This window comes from Mytilus californianus, unplaced genomic scaffold (assembly GCF_021869535.1).
Source record: "Mytilus californianus isolate M0D057914Y unplaced genomic scaffold, xbMytCali1.0.p SCAF_9, whole genome shotgun sequence".
In the NCBI taxonomy this organism is placed as follows: Eukaryota; Metazoa; Mollusca; class Bivalvia; order Mytilida; family Mytilidae; genus Mytilus; species Mytilus californianus.
Genome location: NW_026262745.1, coordinates 76456218 through 76475627, shown reverse-complemented (window position 1 = coordinate 76475627; position 19410 = coordinate 76456218). Strand labels below are relative to the sequence as shown.

The window sequence follows — 19410 nt, the reverse complement described above, 5'->3', positions numbered from 1 at the left end:
GATATGTTGTAATAGATGCATGATTTTAATTCGACCTGGTAACACAATTTGTAATGCATTTTTGATATTCAATGATTACGTATTTTATGTTATATCTTGTCTCACTATTCTTAATATATAGCACCTTTAATAAGTATTTAGTATAACGATACATTTACACCTATGTTCTCCTTCTATGAATATTTAATATATTTATTTTGTAATACATCGATCTCCTAACAGGAAAATTATTATAATATACATGTGTACATTATTTTATTTAAAGACATTTTGACCAAGGTAAAATTTGTGTTTCAGATATTGTTTAACATCTCTCTTTTTAGCTCACCGGGGCCCGAAGGGCCCCATGTGAGCTTATGCCATCACTTGGCGTCCGTCGTCGTCCGTCGTCTGTCGTCGTCTGTCGTCGTCCGTCGTCTGTCGTCGTCTGTCGTCGTAAACTTTTTCAAAAATCTTCTCCTCTGAAACTACTGGGCCAAATACCTTCAAACTTTAACTAAATGTTCCTTAGGGTATCTAGTTTATAAATTGTATCCGAAGTTTTGATCCATGGACAAAAATGGCCGCCATGGCTAAAAATAGAACATAGGGGTCAAATACAGTTTTTTGCTTATATCTCAAAAACTAAAGCTTTTAGAGCAAATCTGACATGGGTAAAATTGTTCAATTGGTCAAGATCTATCAGCCCTGAAATTTTCAGACAAATCGAACAACCCATTGTTGGGTTGCTGCCACTAAATTGGTAGCTTTGAGGAAATTTTGCATTTTTTTTTTATTATCGTGAATATTATTATAGATAGATATAAACTGTAAACAGCAATATTGTTCAGCAAAGTAAGATCTACAGAAACGTTAAACGACCAAATTTGTCAATTGTCCTCTTAAGGAGTTATTGCCCTTTAAAGACAATTTTACACAATGTGTTCATCAAGTTTGCTAACATTTAAAAATCTTCTCTTCTGAAACTATTGTGCCTAATACTTCTTAACTTTGAATGAATGTTCCTTTAGGAATCTAGTTTATGAATTGTATCCGAAATTTTGATCCATCAACAAACATGGCCACCATGGCTAAAAATAGAACATAGGGGTGAAATGCAGTTTTTGGCTTATATCTCAGAAACTAAAGCATTTACAGCAAATCTGACAGGGGTAAAAATGTTCAAAAGGTCAAGATCTATCAGCCCTGAAATTTTCAGATACACCGAACAACCCATTGTTTGGTTGCTGCCACTAAATTGGTTGTTTTAAGGAAATTTTGCAGTTTTTGGTTATTATCTTGAATATTATTGAAGATAAAGATAAACTGTAAACAGCAAAAATGTTCAGCAAAATGAGATCTACAAAAAAATTTTTATATCACCAAAATTGTCAATTGACCCCTTAAGGAGCTATTGCCCTTTAAGGACAATTTTACACAAGTTGTTTTATGTTTTTTAACTTTAGAAATCTTCTCAAATGAATCTAGTATAAATTTTGTATTTCATTTCCTTGTACGTCAAGAAACATAGACACTATGGCTAAAATGGAACATATGGGTAAAAAGCAAAAATAATCATTGATGAAAGATTTAAGCAAAAAAAAAATAACAGGTGAGCGATTCAGGCTCTTGAGAGCCTCTTGTTAATTAATATAATGATTGTATTCATATTGTGGAAAATATCGAATTTATTCTTTCAGTGTGAGTTTACTTTTTTTAATACACGTATGTCTTTTTGAATGAGTTCAGCCATCTCAATTGATATTCTATTTATACATAAGTGTTTCTCATTTCTCGTTTTTTATCGAGATTAGAGCGTTGGTATTTCTGTTTTAATGGTTTTACACTAGTCATTTTGGGCACTTTATAGCTTGCTGTTTGGTGTGAGACTGATCTCCGTGTTGAAGGCCGTACTGTGACCGCTTATTGTTTACTGTTTACTCATTGTCCTGGATGGGGATTTGTTTAATTGGCATTCATACCACATCTCCTTTTTTCTATTATTCTAAACGGTTACATATTCAACACTGTAATTTGAATATTGTTTATTGTTGTAAATATAGATTTTGTTATCAGTAAATTAAAACCATACTAAACACTTCTTATATGTACCTTCACGGTAGTAGATTCTGTTGATACCTATAGTTTGGCACTGACTGTTAATGACGCCTTAACACTAAATCAATTGGATGTTGGATGTGAACTGATTGAGATTGTAGTCTTAGATACATGATTTTTATAATTAGTTGTTATGAACTTTGAACTAGCTGTCAGTAATTGCAAGTTTTCTCCGATCTGTACTTAGTGTTGTTGTTGTTTTTAGTATGTTTAAGTATTAATACAATGTCACATCTGTGTTTTTGATAGATGTATTTGTATTTGAACCCATTTGATGAGTTAAGCCTTTTTTCAACTGATTTTTATGGTTTGTTCGTAGGTTGTATTGTTATATCACAGTCAGTGGTTGTCGATGGTTATTGTCCATCATATTTGTTTTTCGTAGATTGTTAAGCTATTAATTAGCCCGGCAGTTTTCTCATTTGAATTGTTTCATTTGTTTTAATTCATGGGACTTTTATAGCTGGCCATACGGTTTTGGTAATTCTCATTGTGGAAGGCCGTACAGTTGACTATATTTGCTTACATCTATTTCATTTTGGTGAATAGTTGTCTCATCGGCAATCATACGAGATCTATTTATTTTAAATTAAAACTGTTATACTTGTTTAACTAGCAATTATAACATTTGTTTAATTTCATTATCTTACTTGTTATGGCCTACGATACACTGTAGATATAATTTTCATAGTTGAAATTTGAATCGCGGTAATAATCCTAATCAATCAAACATAAATGACTGATTGTATTATTGATTTGTATATGAGATCTTCGCAGGACTTCAATATGTGAAGTTTTTTTAATGTGCTGGTATGGTCATAAGCGGAACCATGTTGACCTTTAAAATCTGTTACGACCTATGCAACACATTCTAAAAGGTCCTGTCTGATGATTATAATTATAGTTTATTATCAGACTGTAGCTATACATAGATTTCAATAATAACTAACATGGAACCAGTGATAATACAGATACAGTAAAATGTTAAAAATATTGTTATGAATATCAAACTATGAATATTTTTTCTTGCCTGCGGAAATTACTCAGCTATGTCATGTATGTGAAAATATAGTTCCTTTGACTAAGGAAGCAGCCGGTTCTTTCGTGAGTAGTAAATCATCTGACAAGACACTACGCTCAACGAAAAAAGAAAAATAATTTATAAAAATTACCCAAGCATCCCACGAACGTCGAGTCCCGCTGCTCAAACGATGCTGCAAAGGACTTGAACCATCAACAATGAATTCGATGGCAAACAACATTCAATAAAAAGTGGTGTATTATATGACGTTTCTTTATTATCATAGTAAATAAAGAAGGAATTTGTATACTGCTGGGCTCCTGACTGGCTCTTTTGCTTTCTTACGATTAGCAATGATCATAAGTTATACTGCAATTTTTATGACTTACCGGTATTTTTGTAGCGTAAGATTATGAACCTAGTGTCTGCCAGACGTTAAGTTTCGCTTGTATCTTTGTATATCAAAACGTTACTATTCATCGGCATCCAAGGATATATTGTACGTCCAGGACATAGATCGACTATTACGTCACATATGACATGTCCGTGTTGAGCTAGAGGGGTCGTCTCAATTGTATTGATTATCAATGATGTATTTAACCGTTCGTTTTGCTTTAAGGATGGAAATAAAAAAAAACTTTGATAAACGACAATCTTTTTTAAATTTCCTGTTACATGATCACAGAATATAGTCTCATATGATAAAGATTTCGAATGTGTAATGTCCTTTATGGGCTTCCGTTTGACATATGTCAACTTATATTAACGTATGTGCTAATAAAATTGAGAATGGAAATGGGGAATGTGTCAAAGAAACAACAACCCGACCATAGAACAGACAACAGCAGAAGGTCACCAACAGGTCTTCAATGCAGCGTCCTTCAGCTGGCCCCTAAACAAATATATATACTAGTTCAGTGATAATGAACGCCATACTAAAATCCAAATTGTACACAAGAAACGTAATAATAATGTTTATATACTAAAGATTCGAGCCGACATACCTTATCCAGTAAGGGAAACAATAAACCCAGTAAAAAAGTTTATCATATTAAATCATACGGCACTCATACCACATCTTCCTATATCTATCAAAGTCGATTTGACAAAACGTTGGTATATGTAACTAAGAGAGCTACCTTAGGATATTTAAATCGGATGACACCTAGGTTGGTTGACCGTTATGGAATAACTGTTTCACCGATGTGTCATTTTGCCATGATGGCATTGTCAGTTCGTCTAATGAGTTTCAATGTTCCTTTGGTATCCTTCGAATTAATTCGCTTCCTTGATATCAATCAATCAAGTTGTCAAATTATTATTTAGTACATTTATAGAATGACCAGGACGCACGTCAAAATTAAAACAATTTATTTTCACTTCATAACGTTCCCAAACAATCAAATTACCAAAACTTGAAAAGCACTGAGAAATTCAATATTTTCAATTGCAGATATCAAAATTAATTCTGTTAATTTTCAACCTTCAGATCAGCGCGGGATTGCTAAAAAGGAACTGGAATATTGTAGTTGAAAAAATATTACCAAGGGATTATGTGATATTTTTAAGTTCACTTAGAATGCCTGAATGCCGTTTTATTGACAAATACTCAATATGTCATTTTGTTTTACATTATCTTATACAGGTAGAAAATTGACAAAATACTCTGCATTTGAAACCTGTTGAATTATTTTGTTTATATTCATTTTGTGAATTTTTCAATAGACTATTTTCATATTACCGACTTTTGACTCCGGATAATATAATTTGTCGACTGGTTACCTTGGACATCATGGTACCAAGTCAGATAAGAGCAAGCTAAAGAAGGAAAACCAAGCTTGCAATCGGTACAATTTTGGGGGAAAATTACTTGCTTAACATTTTTTTTTCACTACAAAATCATCGGAAAACAGTAAACTTTCCCCTCAAATTACACCAATTATATGTTTGATTTTACTTATTTTGGTTGCTCTTACTTGACCGAGTACCATGATGTCCAAGGTAACCAGTCGACAAATTATATAATCCGGAGTCAAAAGTCGGTAATATGAAAATAGTCTATTGCAAGCCAACACTTTTGTTTATATAATTGAATCATGAAAATGTTAATGTAATTAAGGCTTAAATGAAAGAACACAAAATACCAAACAAAATTTCATATTTGGATATAGGAAATATTATTATAAAAACCAATTGGAATTTAAACATTTTCAAAGTGTATAATGTGTACATAAGACAAATCGAAGAACACTCTACAATTTGTTTTAACTGAATACGGTATAACTTTCCCTGAGCCTTTTTTCCTCGGCTTTATGTTTTGCTTGATAATGTCACTTTACGAGGATGGTAGTATTGTATTAACCTAGATTATCAGATAATTTGTGGCTATATATTTGTATTGATATATTAATTGCGTGAATCCGTCTGCCATGGCATTCGAGGACTTGAACTTCAGTTTTTATTGTGGCCCAAAATGTTTCTCGCAAAATGACAATGCGTTATAAAATTATATTGACGTGGCGTTGTCACTGTATATTGATTTGGTTATGGGTGGTAAAAAAAGGCAGTCTGCTGGTATTGTTGTTGTTAGGACAGAAAGAGAAATTTTTAAGATGCAAATTTTGAAAAGGGATAGCAAAAAGCGTGCATGGTTGACCATGTTTGTAGTGTTGACCAAATCAATGTACATTGACAACGCCACGTCAATAAAACATAACTGGTTAAATGCCATGTCTAAACCCTGTTGAAATTAAACATATGAAATAGAACTCTTTTAGGAGAAGGTGAAAAAGGCCATGTTGGTAAATTTGAATTTGTTACATCTTTTTCTATGGGCTTTAAAAGTTTAATAAATGTACATAATTTAGGATTTTATGCATCTTATTTATGTGTTTTTACCCAAAACATGGTATGGAGCTTCGAAATATTTGTTAACCTTTAAATTATTGACAAAAAAAAACCCAGTCGACTGTGGTAGGTGCAAATACAAGTGGATCTTTTTTGTGCATAAGCATAAATTCCGCTGAAAAGAATTGAAAGAAAGATACTAAATTGATCTTTGTAAAGCTTTAATTTACATCCTTGCCCCTGGTGACAGTTTGTTTGGGCAATTACTTTATTAAAAAGAGAAAATCTATAAAATATTTTAATGTTCAGACGTGTTTGAGGTGTCTTTTCTGTCTTTAAAACGTATAATATTTGATACATCATCTCGCTTCAGATTCTATAATTTCATATATTCAATCTAAAGATTGATATAAAGACAAGATATGTTTGGACCAGCCTTAGTGTTTTTGTTAACGTTCGATTTGTAATTAATAAAACATTTGTTCATTAGTGAATGTTAGTTTATGCAGATAAGTAAATTTAAAAAGAAATATAAATATAAGTTAGCCATACTTGCCATATTTGCAATGATTGTAATGTGTACATATATATTTTATTTATAGTTTTGTCTGACAGGAAAATATGGCCTCGACATTTTTTTATGCGCAGAGGCAAATGTTAGGTTTTTATGGTGGGGTAATTTTCTCGGAAACTATAAGCATAATCTAGAATTCGAGATCAATTTTTTTTATGTACTGGTATTATGGCTAAAACTTAACAAAACATGTGATAGCGAGTTCCAAAATGATGACAACCAATTTTGACCAAGGTAATCAATTTGACAAATATAGAAAGTTAAAAAGAAAACATATTCCACGAACAATAAACAATGGCATTACATCAAAAACATGTTAGGAATCATTTAAAAAAAACGAGCGTAATTAGATTTTTCGTTTCTTTATCAAAATGAAAGTGATGTTACGGAAATTGTTCAATACAAGTAATTAAATTCGTTACTGTTAACCAATTACATGTATTACGTTTTGGTATACGTTTTTGTAAATATATCGCATGATCCCTTAGATCCTGATATTAGTTCTTATCAATTAGGCATGCTAGAGCCTTATCTATAAATTCACACATATACACACACAAATGGCAGTAAGTAACACACACCATAACAATGTAAAAATCATTAGTGCTTATATAAACATTAAAGGACAAATAAATATTGTTCACAATATGGCGAAGAAATCCAATTATTCAATAATGTTAATCCTTCTTTTTTGAAACATAACAACTTGATATACACTCATCTATGATTTACCAATTTGTTGCATAAAAATATTACTAGTATTTTAAAACTTGTACGCATCAATGGGTTTTCTGACGCTGTGTTGGAGGTCTAGTAGTTTCGTGAATCGATCTAAACGATCAGAATCAAGACGAGCATTATCAGTATACAAGCCAAGCAGGTCCCGTAGCATTTTCTTGTAGCTAACCTTAGCCTGATTGAACGTCTCGGAACTCATTGATCCATACATATTTTTGATGTGTTCTCATGCGCGAAACTACATTCAGGGAACATGAGGACTAAACAAGGATTTCCATGGAAGAAATGTGGCAACGTTGCAGAATTGATACATAAGTTCAAAAACGACAGAAAATAACCCATTGCTTCCTTGACCCCAGATAAAGAGTTAAGGTCCTTTGGTATCGTTAGTAATGTTATACAATGGAAACATATTGTTTTCAGGTGATTGGAAGCTGCAACTGTGTGAAGCTGATTGGTGCCGTCTTGGTTAAACACGTATGTTTTCAGGATTCGACAGGCCGTCACCAAGAACTGCTAACTGTGATTCGTTTGGGAAACGTCTAGAATGTGCCTTTCGTATCCGGATGTGCAAACTCTCCACAAAAAATCCTTGTACATTGCCATCTGTGTGTCTTGGCTTATATTGACCCATTTCATTACGGCATATACAGAACAGGACATTTTTGCGCTCCTTGCATTAGGATCTGGAACAGAATCGTTTCGTAAAAGAAGTGCTGGAACAATATCTATGTCCAAAGATGACTTCGATTTTAACGATTCACTTTGCAAGGTGATGATAGACAACTTGTCGTATAAATCGGGTGTACCTTTTTCTTTATTCAAGGTTATTCTAATGTTTATTGTTGGTGGTTTTGCAATTCTATCGATAGAATATTCTGTATCTCGAAGCATTTCATTCACAAGTTCACGGGTTTTGTCGATTATAGATTCGAACACGTTTAAGTGTAGATTCTTCGAGTTGATGAAATATTTGTTCCTAAATACTTGTTTAAATACTCCGTATTTTTTAATCCAAGGGTACTTTTCTAAAAGGTCTTCTGCATTATTAACCTGAAGTCTTACCAATCCCAGAGTATTTCCTAGAACTGGTTCTAACTCCAATCCATTTATATTAAATATGAGGATGCTATCAAATTCTAGAGCATCGATGACTTTCAGCCCTTCTCTTGAACTACCAAATTTTATCAGCTGATCGTGAAGAACCAACCCTTCAAACTGCTCTCCTGCAAATCTACGTATTCCTTGCATCACTATCCTAAGAATTTCATCCGTTGTACGACTATTTTCTTCAAAATCTGCAGGATTAATGTTCTGTAAATGTTCATTTCTTGAAATTAAATTTTGTAAGTCATGTTCATTGGTACCAAAGTTATAAAGCGGTGTTCGCCAGTTGTCCATATAAGCACCTACACCGGGTAACGTTTTCAATGATGGCTTTGGTCTGAAAAAAAAACATTATATATTATTAAAAATAATTCAAAAGAAACCCGGCTTATGATATAGTACGCCAGCAATGACACTAACTATGAAAGATGGTAGTACAAAAAAAAAACCAAATGTACAAGATGATCAAAATGAATGAAACTCTTTTAACCAATCACATTTATCCTTTCAATAATACATATTATGATGGTACCTATAGCTATTTCATACCCATCGAATATGATTGTTTTTTATTCACTTCAACTGGGCGATAACCGCTTGACAACCACCTTGATTATATCTAGTCGATGGTACTTGATATGAATAATGTTGATATCACAATTGGTATGACATGTGAGAGGTATGATAGATGATTGATTGACTATTCATAATAGTTTGGTATAATAAGTGATACACCAATCTAATTACAATACAATGTGTGCTTTCGCTATGCTTATACACGAGTCATGATGAGAACTAATCAGATCGGCTGACATGTATGCTTGTTATGAAAAGCATAATTGATATAATTTGAAAGAATTGGGTATGGGATGATATGTATTAGTAGTTTAAGTATGAGTGAAGTGCTGATATCATAAGTATGAATACATGAATATAATCACAATGATTAATATGATTAATTTGATTGGTATGACAGGATATTAAGGATGTTTGCTCTTCTGTTTCATAATAAAAAGCTTTTTAAAAGACTGTTAGTAAAGGTTTTAAGTAATTTGTGGTAACGAATTCACTTCTAAAAAGGAAAATTAACGATAGGGAATGAAAAATCGTCCCTTTTGTCGTAACTTTAAGTGTAGAGTTTCCCGTGTAAAACTGAAATATCAACATCTACGAAAGGACAGTTATTACGTTTAATGTTTGTTTTATTTAAAGTAAGTTCCTTTTGATACATTTCGGCAGTATATTTAGAAAATTCTGGATTATTCAACGAAAAAATATCATCAAGGTAACACTAAGTGTTGTTTATCAATTAAATGCAATTTAGACGGTTCTTTCCTGAGTTTGGCCATAAACTGTGATTCATAACAGTACAAGAACACCTCCAGTAGGTATATTTAACTTTCTAAGTAGAGAAGAAGGCATTACACGAGTTGCAGCAAATATATTTGCATTCAGATTTACCAAACGACCATTCAATTAAATATGAAAACTTTTGTTTGATAAGATTGTGTTGAAGTGTTGTGTAAAGAATTGAAAAGTCAAAACTGTCAACAGAACCAAAAGGACCATCAACAGCACGTAATTTATCTAACACATCCAAAGAATGTTTAACACTTGAAAAATAACCACTATTTTTTTATGTTTTATTACAAAAGTTAATGATAAGTTATTTGATCGTAGTTAAGGAACTAGTTAAAACACTGAAAGATTAGTTGTAAAACACTTAATAGAGGCAGAGATGAAACGATATTTTACTTGTTTTTGTGTAGTTGAGGTAACCAATACATAGTAGGGACCTTCAAATGTTCAGAAGAGGCCTTAAGCTGTGATGTGGTAATGATGTGATTGTTTACTATATGACTATCTGTGGAGCGCACGGACTTGAATGTGGAAGAATTTAACATTTCATTCTCAAGAAAATCCGTGTAGTATTTACAGCATACCACCACCTCACTGTTGGCTTGTTTGGCAGCCTGTACAAGAATAAACCGCTTTGCGAGTACTTTAAGTTTGATTCTTATTCTAGAAATAGGCGTATTTATGCACTCTTTTTTTTATTTCTAAATTACTTTCAAAATGTGATATTCGAATATCCACAACATTTATACATTTATTTAGATAAGAAACAAGAGATTTTTTATCTGATTTTCCCATCTATACCAATTTTTACAAAACGATGAAAGAGTCTCTTTTGTGACCTGACGACACTGTTTCCAATCTATTTTAGATGGAGGACGATATTTTGGGCCTTTTTTTCTAAAAGTTTACCTCTCTGTCTTGAACGATATTGATACCATGTTCATAGGGATCATATCTAAAATTAGACGATTCACAGTCTCAAGTTAGAGGAGTATTATTTCTACACTGACGTCTGATGTTACTAACGTCTAATTAAAAATTAAACTCCTGCTGGTTTTTTGTATGTATACGAAATAATAGTTGGTTCTGTGTTATCAAAATACGAAGGTATAAAGTTTTGAATGGTAGAGTCATAAAATATACTCGATAAGTTGATGCAATCAATACCTCTGTTAATATATTTAATTTTCAGAAAACGCCGTTTATGATCTTCAAGTTTATAGATACGCGGGAACAGCCTATGGTGGAAAAAAGCTGTAGTTATTCGCGAATATTGAAAAGTGGGCTGAAGAACGAGATTGTGTCACACTCCATGAAAATTTCATGTAATTTACTAATCGGTATTTGACCCAGTTTACATAAAAATTGATGCCTACCATTGTTTTTAAATATGGATAGGAGATCATCAAGTTTATAGATTTTACCATGTTTAATTCGTTGATTTCGACTGGTACGTTTGCCGAAAGACCTATTTTTACGTTGTCTTTTATCAACAATATTCATGATATCAATAGAAGAAGTTTTAGATATGTTCCCTTGTCCCATTGTATTGTGATTTAGACCCAGGAGATATGCAGTTCACAAGCAAAAAATCCTAACTGTAAAATAAAGGGGCATACACTACAGGCACGGGGACACATTCTACTGCATTAACACAGTACGAGTAACAAACCCTGCAGTAAATATAAAAAAAAAAGATGTGGTATAACAGCATTTCTTGGTACAAATTAGACAATTGAGCGCATCCACGGCCACCAAAAACTCTGCTTAAGTTTTTGATATCGGTGTATAGCTAGAGTACAACACATTTGATACTAGTGAAACGTCATTAATAGACACTGCTTAAAACTCTGTTTAAATTTTTGATTTCGGTCTATATCTTGGGCACTATACATCTCATACTAATGAATAAATGGATGCGACTCTCATCCTCTATGAAATTTACTGACCTCGTCTATGTCCTATTAGATCACTAGCACCCTATCTAACTAATAATATTACATGAGCACCCTTTATTAATATAAACAACGAAAAATCACAAAACGCACTGTCACTTTTAGTTTCCAGTCAACATACCATGTTTTTATTTGTGGTTTAATCAAGTTTGTGTTACACAGAGTCCTTGTTTTGCGATGTTTACAAGTAATTCATACACATGCATATGTCTATTCAAAATTGTCACAACTATTGAGAAACCCGTTGTTGTATTTCATTTATAGATGTTTAAAGACTAAACTCCAAATTTTGTCACGGTTGGTTGTCTTTGTAGTATTTACTATCGTTCATTGAAAATTTTTGTACTGTTCGTTGTGCTTTTTGACTATTCATAGGCAATCAATATGGTAGACGTATGTATGTAACTACTGCACGACAACTTTTAAAGCTTATCTAAGCAAGTACCAACATTTTTCAAGGCCAATTCGCCCTGAAAATGCGTTGCATTCATGGATTTTCTACTCCAGAATATTTTTGAATCCAAGACACACTAATAGAAAACTCACCAAAAATATTTGGATATGCATCATATGAACGTGTATCACCTCAAGAAGATGTGTCGCATATATTCGTGACCCTTGTTTTACATTGTCCACAAGATTTGAATATTTTCACGAAACATCTCAGAAACTTGATCGGATTCAAGTGTTCTCGATGAGTTGGCTTACTCCAGCAAGGTCTGTTTCATATGAAACATATACCAAATTCAGGTTTTTCAATTTTCAATATAAAACTGACGAACATCATAATAATTACAATGAACTAGGTTTGCGGGATATACTCCGGAGGAAGATACGCTCTTATCTGCACATATATCAGTTGTTATTCAAAATTATTTAATGTTTGCATTTATGAAGCAGTTTTCAGAGAGTATTTTTATTAGAGAATATCATATATTGGCTTCTCTCGGCTTGTTGTCCAGAATCAACTATACGGCGTTTATACCCCGTATATATTTAAGTAACCATGTACGATAAGTTTGGAGTTTCAATGTAAATATCATCAAAAGCAAAGTCATCAAACAAACGAATGTTGGCACTTTTTGCATGTCCAATTATCACATAAAACCACATTGAAAGTTCATCGCACCTCCAAAAATCCCACATCAGTAATGATCGCATTTACATTGATAATGCATCGCACTTAAATAGTTCAAATGAATCGCTTTTAATGCTGGATATTCTAGATTATGTTATGTAATTACACGTTTTTGGACTTTAATCCTGTTAGTGTACATTGTAAAGTCATATTCTAATAAAAATGTGTTAACATATAGGCTAAATATACCAATGGGACATGCAAACTCATAAGTCGAAAATAAATTGACAACGGCATGGCTACAAAAGAAAAGGACCAACTGATAAAAAAACAGTACATAAAACGCAACATTGAAAACTAAAGACTGAGCAACACGAAACCCACTAAAAACTTGGGAAGAATTCAGCTGCTCCAGAAGTGTAAGCAGATACTGCTTTAAATGTGGCACCTGTCGTGTTGCTCATGTAATTACAAACTCGGTGATGAGTTCGATTAATTAGGTCACATTCGGGGAAAAGGGGACGGGATTGTAGTTACGACAATACAAACATTTCCGTCGTCATGTGAAACATACATTATAATTAAATATTTTGTATTTGCAAAACGTAAACAAACACAGTCTTTCCAATCATCCTTTATTCTATAATAGTAATACTCGCGTATGACAGTGAAAAATGAACTAGCTGGATTCGCACTTTGTATACACTGTAGCTTATTATACGGCATGAGTTTAGCAAATTGTTGCTTTGGATACCCAAAATTAATAAATGTTATTTCCATTTTTTATAGCACTGGGAAAATACCGCTGCTGGTAGATTATCTGTCCCCGGGGATATCATAGGCTCAATAGTTAGTTCTTCGGTACTGTCATGATTTACAAAATACCTATTCCTCAGGCAATTTTCGATGAAGTGGACTTTTTGTTTAGGTCTCTTTTGTCCTATTTCCTTTTACACTGTTTTGCTACTTATACATCCTTGGCTTTTAAATATGTAACCCGCCATGACATTTCCAGGCTTATGGAGATAGAACGTCAATGTTAGAAAAACGCCGTTAACTATTATAATATAAACGTTATGTAAAAACTCGTATGGGGACATACACGTTTATTTCTATACTGAATTAACGTTGTGGATGTTTTTACCATTGTATATGAAATTTATATAATTTAAAGCTTTTAGCTAAAGCAAGATAACTAATCATAAACTTCAAAAATTTTGGAGCCATTGTTTATATAAAAGAAAGGGAGATGTGGTATGGTTGCCAATGAGACAACTATCCACCAAAGTTCAAATGAAGTGAATGTAAGCAATTATATGCAACCGTACGGCCTTCAATAATGAGAAAAACCCATACCGTGTTGTCGGCTATAAAAGGCCCCAATATGAAAAGTATGAAACAATTCAATTGAGAACACTAACGGCCTAATTTATAACAAAACAGTTTACGAAAAACAAATATGACAGACAAGAACCAACGACAACCACTGAACTATGTACATGACTTGGGACAGGCGCATAAATAATGTGGCGGAGTGGGTTAAACATGTTTGAATGGTTTTACACTTGTCATTTTGGGGGTCCTTTATAGCTTGCTGTTCGGTGTGAGCCAAGGCTCCGTGTTGGAGGCCTTACTTTGACCTATAATGGTTTACTTTTACAAATTGTTACTTGGATGGAGTTGTCTTATTGGCACTCATACCACATATTCTTATATCTATTGTGAGCGTTCAACCCTCCCCCTTACCTGGGACAGTGGTGTAAAGTACAACATATATAAGAACAAACTATGAAAATCAGTTGAAAAAGGCTTAACTAATTAGATGGATACAAATAGAAATACATCCAACAAAAACACAAAGTGGACGTGAACGGGTATTTGTACATCCAAAAAACTTAAAGACACTATGTACAGATCTGAGAGTACTCGCAGTTACTGACAGCTAGTTCAAAGCCAATAACTATTGAAAAAAAAATCATGTATCTAAGACTGAAATATCAACCAGTACACATCCAACATCCAATGGATACAGTGTAAAGACGTCATTAACAGTCAGAGAAAAACATGACCTTGTGCAATGCCAAACTAAAAGTATCGACAGATTGTAGTACCGTGAAAGTACATACGTGTAATATTTAGTATGGTTTTAATTTACTGATAACAAAATCAATATTTACATCAATTGAAACAATATTCAAAGATTTAATTACAGTGTTGAATAGGTAACCTTTTAGAATAAGTTTACTATGCGGTATGGATTTTGTTCAATGTTGAAGGCCGTATACGCTGACATATATATATTATAGTTGTTAACTTCGATGTCATTTTGTCTCTGGTTGAGAGTATTTTTCATTGGCAATTATGCCACATCTTCTTATTTTTATTCAGTCATAGCCCCTTAATACACCCCTTCCATCAAATATTATTTTCAACGCTTTTGTCTACATAAATTTGTCACGAACTGTGAAATATTGTAGGTTCCATAAGAATACAATCTTTTTAAATGGATTTAAAGAAAGAAAATGCATTTATCTATACTAGGAACAGTCGGTTGTAATAAAACGATTGACGTGAATATATGCGATGTACAGTTAATCTATGATAGATAAGTAAACAGAAAAGACCAGACACAGTATTTGTCCTAAAAGTCCAAATATGTCGTAAACTAGGTTTGCATCGTAAGTTTAAAATATATTAGTATCAACTTTTATTTGCAGTTCAAGGATTGTGAAAACGGTGGGGGTACCATAAAAACGTTAAAGTGGCATTTGGCAAAAGCTTATGCATTTACCATATATAAAGCTGCGGCCCAGCACCTCCCTCCCCCCCCCCCCCCCCCAAAAAAAAAAAGAAAAAAAAAGAAAACAAATAGATTCCGCCTCTGACTTTATAAGTTAAGGCTCGATAAAAAAAAATATATAAATTAAAAGTAAATCAATCATTTACAAATTTATAACTGTTTTCAAAGTGGTTCCTTCAATTTCCTCGAGTTTCAGATGAACAAGTATATGTGAAGAAAAGATTAACACTTCAGCTTGGCTTCTGTTTTGATGGCACTAAACTATACATCTTATATGAGGTCTGACGAAGTTTTACGTTATCGTTTGAAGTGAAAAATATTTGAATCTACATATAAAATCGATAAAAATATTAAAATGCATTGCTCTATAGATTTTTATAAATGGAGTTTATAATATAAACCTTAATAAATGCACCGTATCAAATGTATATATGAGGGTATGGATGGGGGTCCTTCATTTTCATATTCTTTTTTAAGGCCATTTTTCTCTATTTTTTATATGTTTGCCCATTATTCTCTATTCTTTATATCTTAGTATCGCATTATTCTATATTCTTTATTTATTTTGGGTCAATTTTTCCCTATTATTTATTTTCTTCGCCCATTATTTTCTATTCTGTAAACCCCAATCCGGACCTTCATATATGAGAACAACTACATTTATGTAATTATAAACTGTTACGTGAATCATATTGTGTAGAGACATGCATCATATATCAAAGTTAAATGACAAATAAAAAAAAAATAATTTGACAAATTTTACGCTAACTTCATTACAACAAGTTTAAATTACATTTTCTAAAAAGGAGCTAAGAACTGTTTGAATTTGTAGTACATTTAATTCATTTAAATTTTTATTCAAATAGTTCGAGATTACTAAGTGCCAATTAAATACAATAATTTTGTATTTTATAAATAAGTGCCTTCGATAACAAGAAGTCGTCATCGAATGTTCACATAATACCGTTAATCAATAAGACTCGTTTCATTGTTATTACAACAAATAGGTCATAATAACATGCCAGAGTGTTTTGTTTCAGTATGATCTAGATAAATGTACGAAAAGTCAATTTTAGATAAGGTTCCCCCATACGCCTGGATATGTTGTGGTTTTAGTTGACAACCCCATGTCCTATGGTAAAGATCGTGTCCGCTCTATATCTTGAGAACCGTTACGATTTCAATGTTTATACTTGACATGTATATAAAGCAACACCAGAGGGTGTGTCATAATGTATGTACAACTTCCTAGGTCAAAGGTCAAGGTCATAAACTTCGGTTTCAGTTGACAACCCCATGTCCAATGATAAAGATACAAATTTTTTACCACACATTATTCACAGCGGGGCCCACAGAGATGGCTCCCATCTCAATGATATCTAGTATTTTGTACTCCAGATGCAAGTCTCATCTACAAAGACTCATCAAATGACGCTCGAATCGAAATGCGTCGCTCATGGCTTAAATTTGAGCACCAACATATAAAAAATTGTCCTGCACATCAGTATTGGGATATTTTAAAGCATTTTACGTAGGTTGAAATAAGCGAAAAGAAATTCGAAAATAAAAGCGAAAATGTTTGTACAGTTCACTTCGACAACATTTTTTGGTAAAAATCCTAAATAAAATATCTCTAGATTCTAACATGTAAATAAAAGAAACACATTAAACGTTAATGAAATAACATGCCAAACCTTTCCGTTACATCTAATCCACGTTATCCTAATATTGACTAATATATCACGTTTCGGAAGATGATATTGTTAAACTGCTGTTGTAGATCAATCTCGTCGATGCATGTTAAAAAACGATCTCAGTTGACATTGTGGAAATATATCAATAAATTCAACAACAGAAAATACAAAACAGATACATATATGTATTTTGATATTTATTGAATTCTTAAATGCTTCTTTCATGTACTATAATTAGAATGTTAAAGCGTTGAACGACGTATATCATACACTTGTCCTGGTATCTGGTATTAGAGATTTACTGAAAGTCTCGATTCCGACTGTTGACTCCGACTCTGACAGCAAAAATTAAAGAGGTCGTCTCAAAAGTAAAATACGGGGGGGGGGGGGGGGGGGGGGGGGTAAGAATAAAAAGGCAGTACCAATGTATCAAAGAAGTAACAAATCAAGGACCAGTTCAAGTAAGAAAAAACGTCAGACTCGATATTTGTTGAAAATAAAATGTAGGACTAAAGTTTTCTTCTTATCCCCCCCCCCCAAAAAAAAACAACTAAAAGGTAGCTCCCTAAGTTAAGTTAACAAGTGGTGTGGGAGAAGCGGGAACATGTAATCAGTGCAGACCATATTACTTGAAAATATGTGCCAACAAATTAAAAGCTGGGGCGGCCATTCTGAAAAAGGAAAATGGCAACCCAGGAAAATTTCTGCCAGGTTTGGTTTGAGTGAACAGATTTGGATTTGAATTAAAGGGAGCCCAGAGGGACCTGGTCCCCTTTTCTGGAAAATTTTATTAAAATAACGAAAATGTTTGGCAAAATTTGTATCGTGCACCCCCTTTAAGAGCCAAAAAATGTAGCGGGCCCCCGTTTCTGGAAATTATGAATCCGCCACTGGTCAAACCAAAGACTTAAAAATTGATATTCACTGCTTCTCTACTAAGCACGAAGCATGGTCGGCCCTGAGTCAGAATACTGTGTTAGGGTTGGTTGACATGTTTTACTGCGGACAGTTACCTTTTGAAATGGAACGTTAAAAATTGGTGTGTTGGTCTTGTACAATGCAAGGTCAAATATTCATATCTAATTATGTTCCCTTTCCTGAATTTAGCTTTCCACTTTAAGTTGAACACCCAACCATCCATTCATCAATCCTACATTCATTTTTGGACGAGAGGTTGAACGCTCAATGGCTGCGATGGCTATTTTAAAATTTGAAATGGTTGTCAGACATAGTTCCTGCATCTAAAGATCTTTCGTTTATACCAAGTTTGGTAAAATACTTTTTTTCAGTCGGAAAAGATAACAAACAAAACTACGGATGCCAAGTGATCAGATGTAAATACATGTAAAAAAACTACATTCAGGCAATCATTCATGTTTTTGCCTAAAACATTGCATTTTATTAAGTTCGATAGCTGTAAAAACATGGTATACAGAGTTTTTTTTCGCATGTCTTTTTGCTTATGGTAATCGTATATGCTTCTTGTTTTCATTTTTTTTTGGGGGGGGGGGGGACTTCTTAATTCAATCTGAAATTCTTACCAGATCGATTCATTGGCATATTTTTCTTGTGGAGTGGCCATGAGTTTTGCAAATTTCGTAGAAATTCTGCTTTTTAACTGCTTTAAGGTTGACTGCTCATATAGACGCTTTGCGTCGTCGGGAAGTGAATCCATATTTGTCTTTATAGGACCTATGATTTTGTCCCATGAACAGGGGTGAAGTTGGTAGGCGTTTAACAGAAGGACAACTTCTTGGTCCGACAAAAAAAAACACTTTTTTCTTCCTCATAAGAATGGTTGGTTCTGAAATAAAATAATGTCTTTATATCTTTTTACTTCATTTATATATCATTTCATTTAAAGTAGGGATTTGAACAAATTTTTCTGGAGATTTAATCTGGTACGCACGACTTTGAAACTCGTGAGCTTGACATTTTAAAACTGGTAATCAAGACTTTAAAAAACTGGGCTTGAAGTCATTAAACTTCCGAGTAGGTTTTGTGTACTCAGACTCCAAAACAATTCTCAACCAATCAAAATGCTGGATTTAATGTTTCGAGCATGATTTTGTGTTCAGAACACTGAGCAAAGTTTTATGACTTTAGGCCCTGGTGCGCACGACTGTCAAAATGGTGTGCA

The 19410-nt window shown here is 33.2% G+C and overlaps 1 long non-coding RNA gene across 1 annotated transcript; it reads right to left on the bottom strand.

Annotated features, from left to right (window-relative positions):
• Positions 1-4474: 4474 nt before the first annotated feature.
• On the bottom strand, positions 4475-17416 carry LOC127714217 (uncharacterized). Its single transcript, XR_007987626.1, has 2 exons — positions 17271-17416; positions 4475-8721 (listed from the first exon to the last, which is right to left on the bottom strand). It is a non-coding gene; the product is annotated as an uncharacterized LOC127714217 (long non-coding RNA).
• Positions 17417-19410: the final 1994 nt, after the last annotated feature.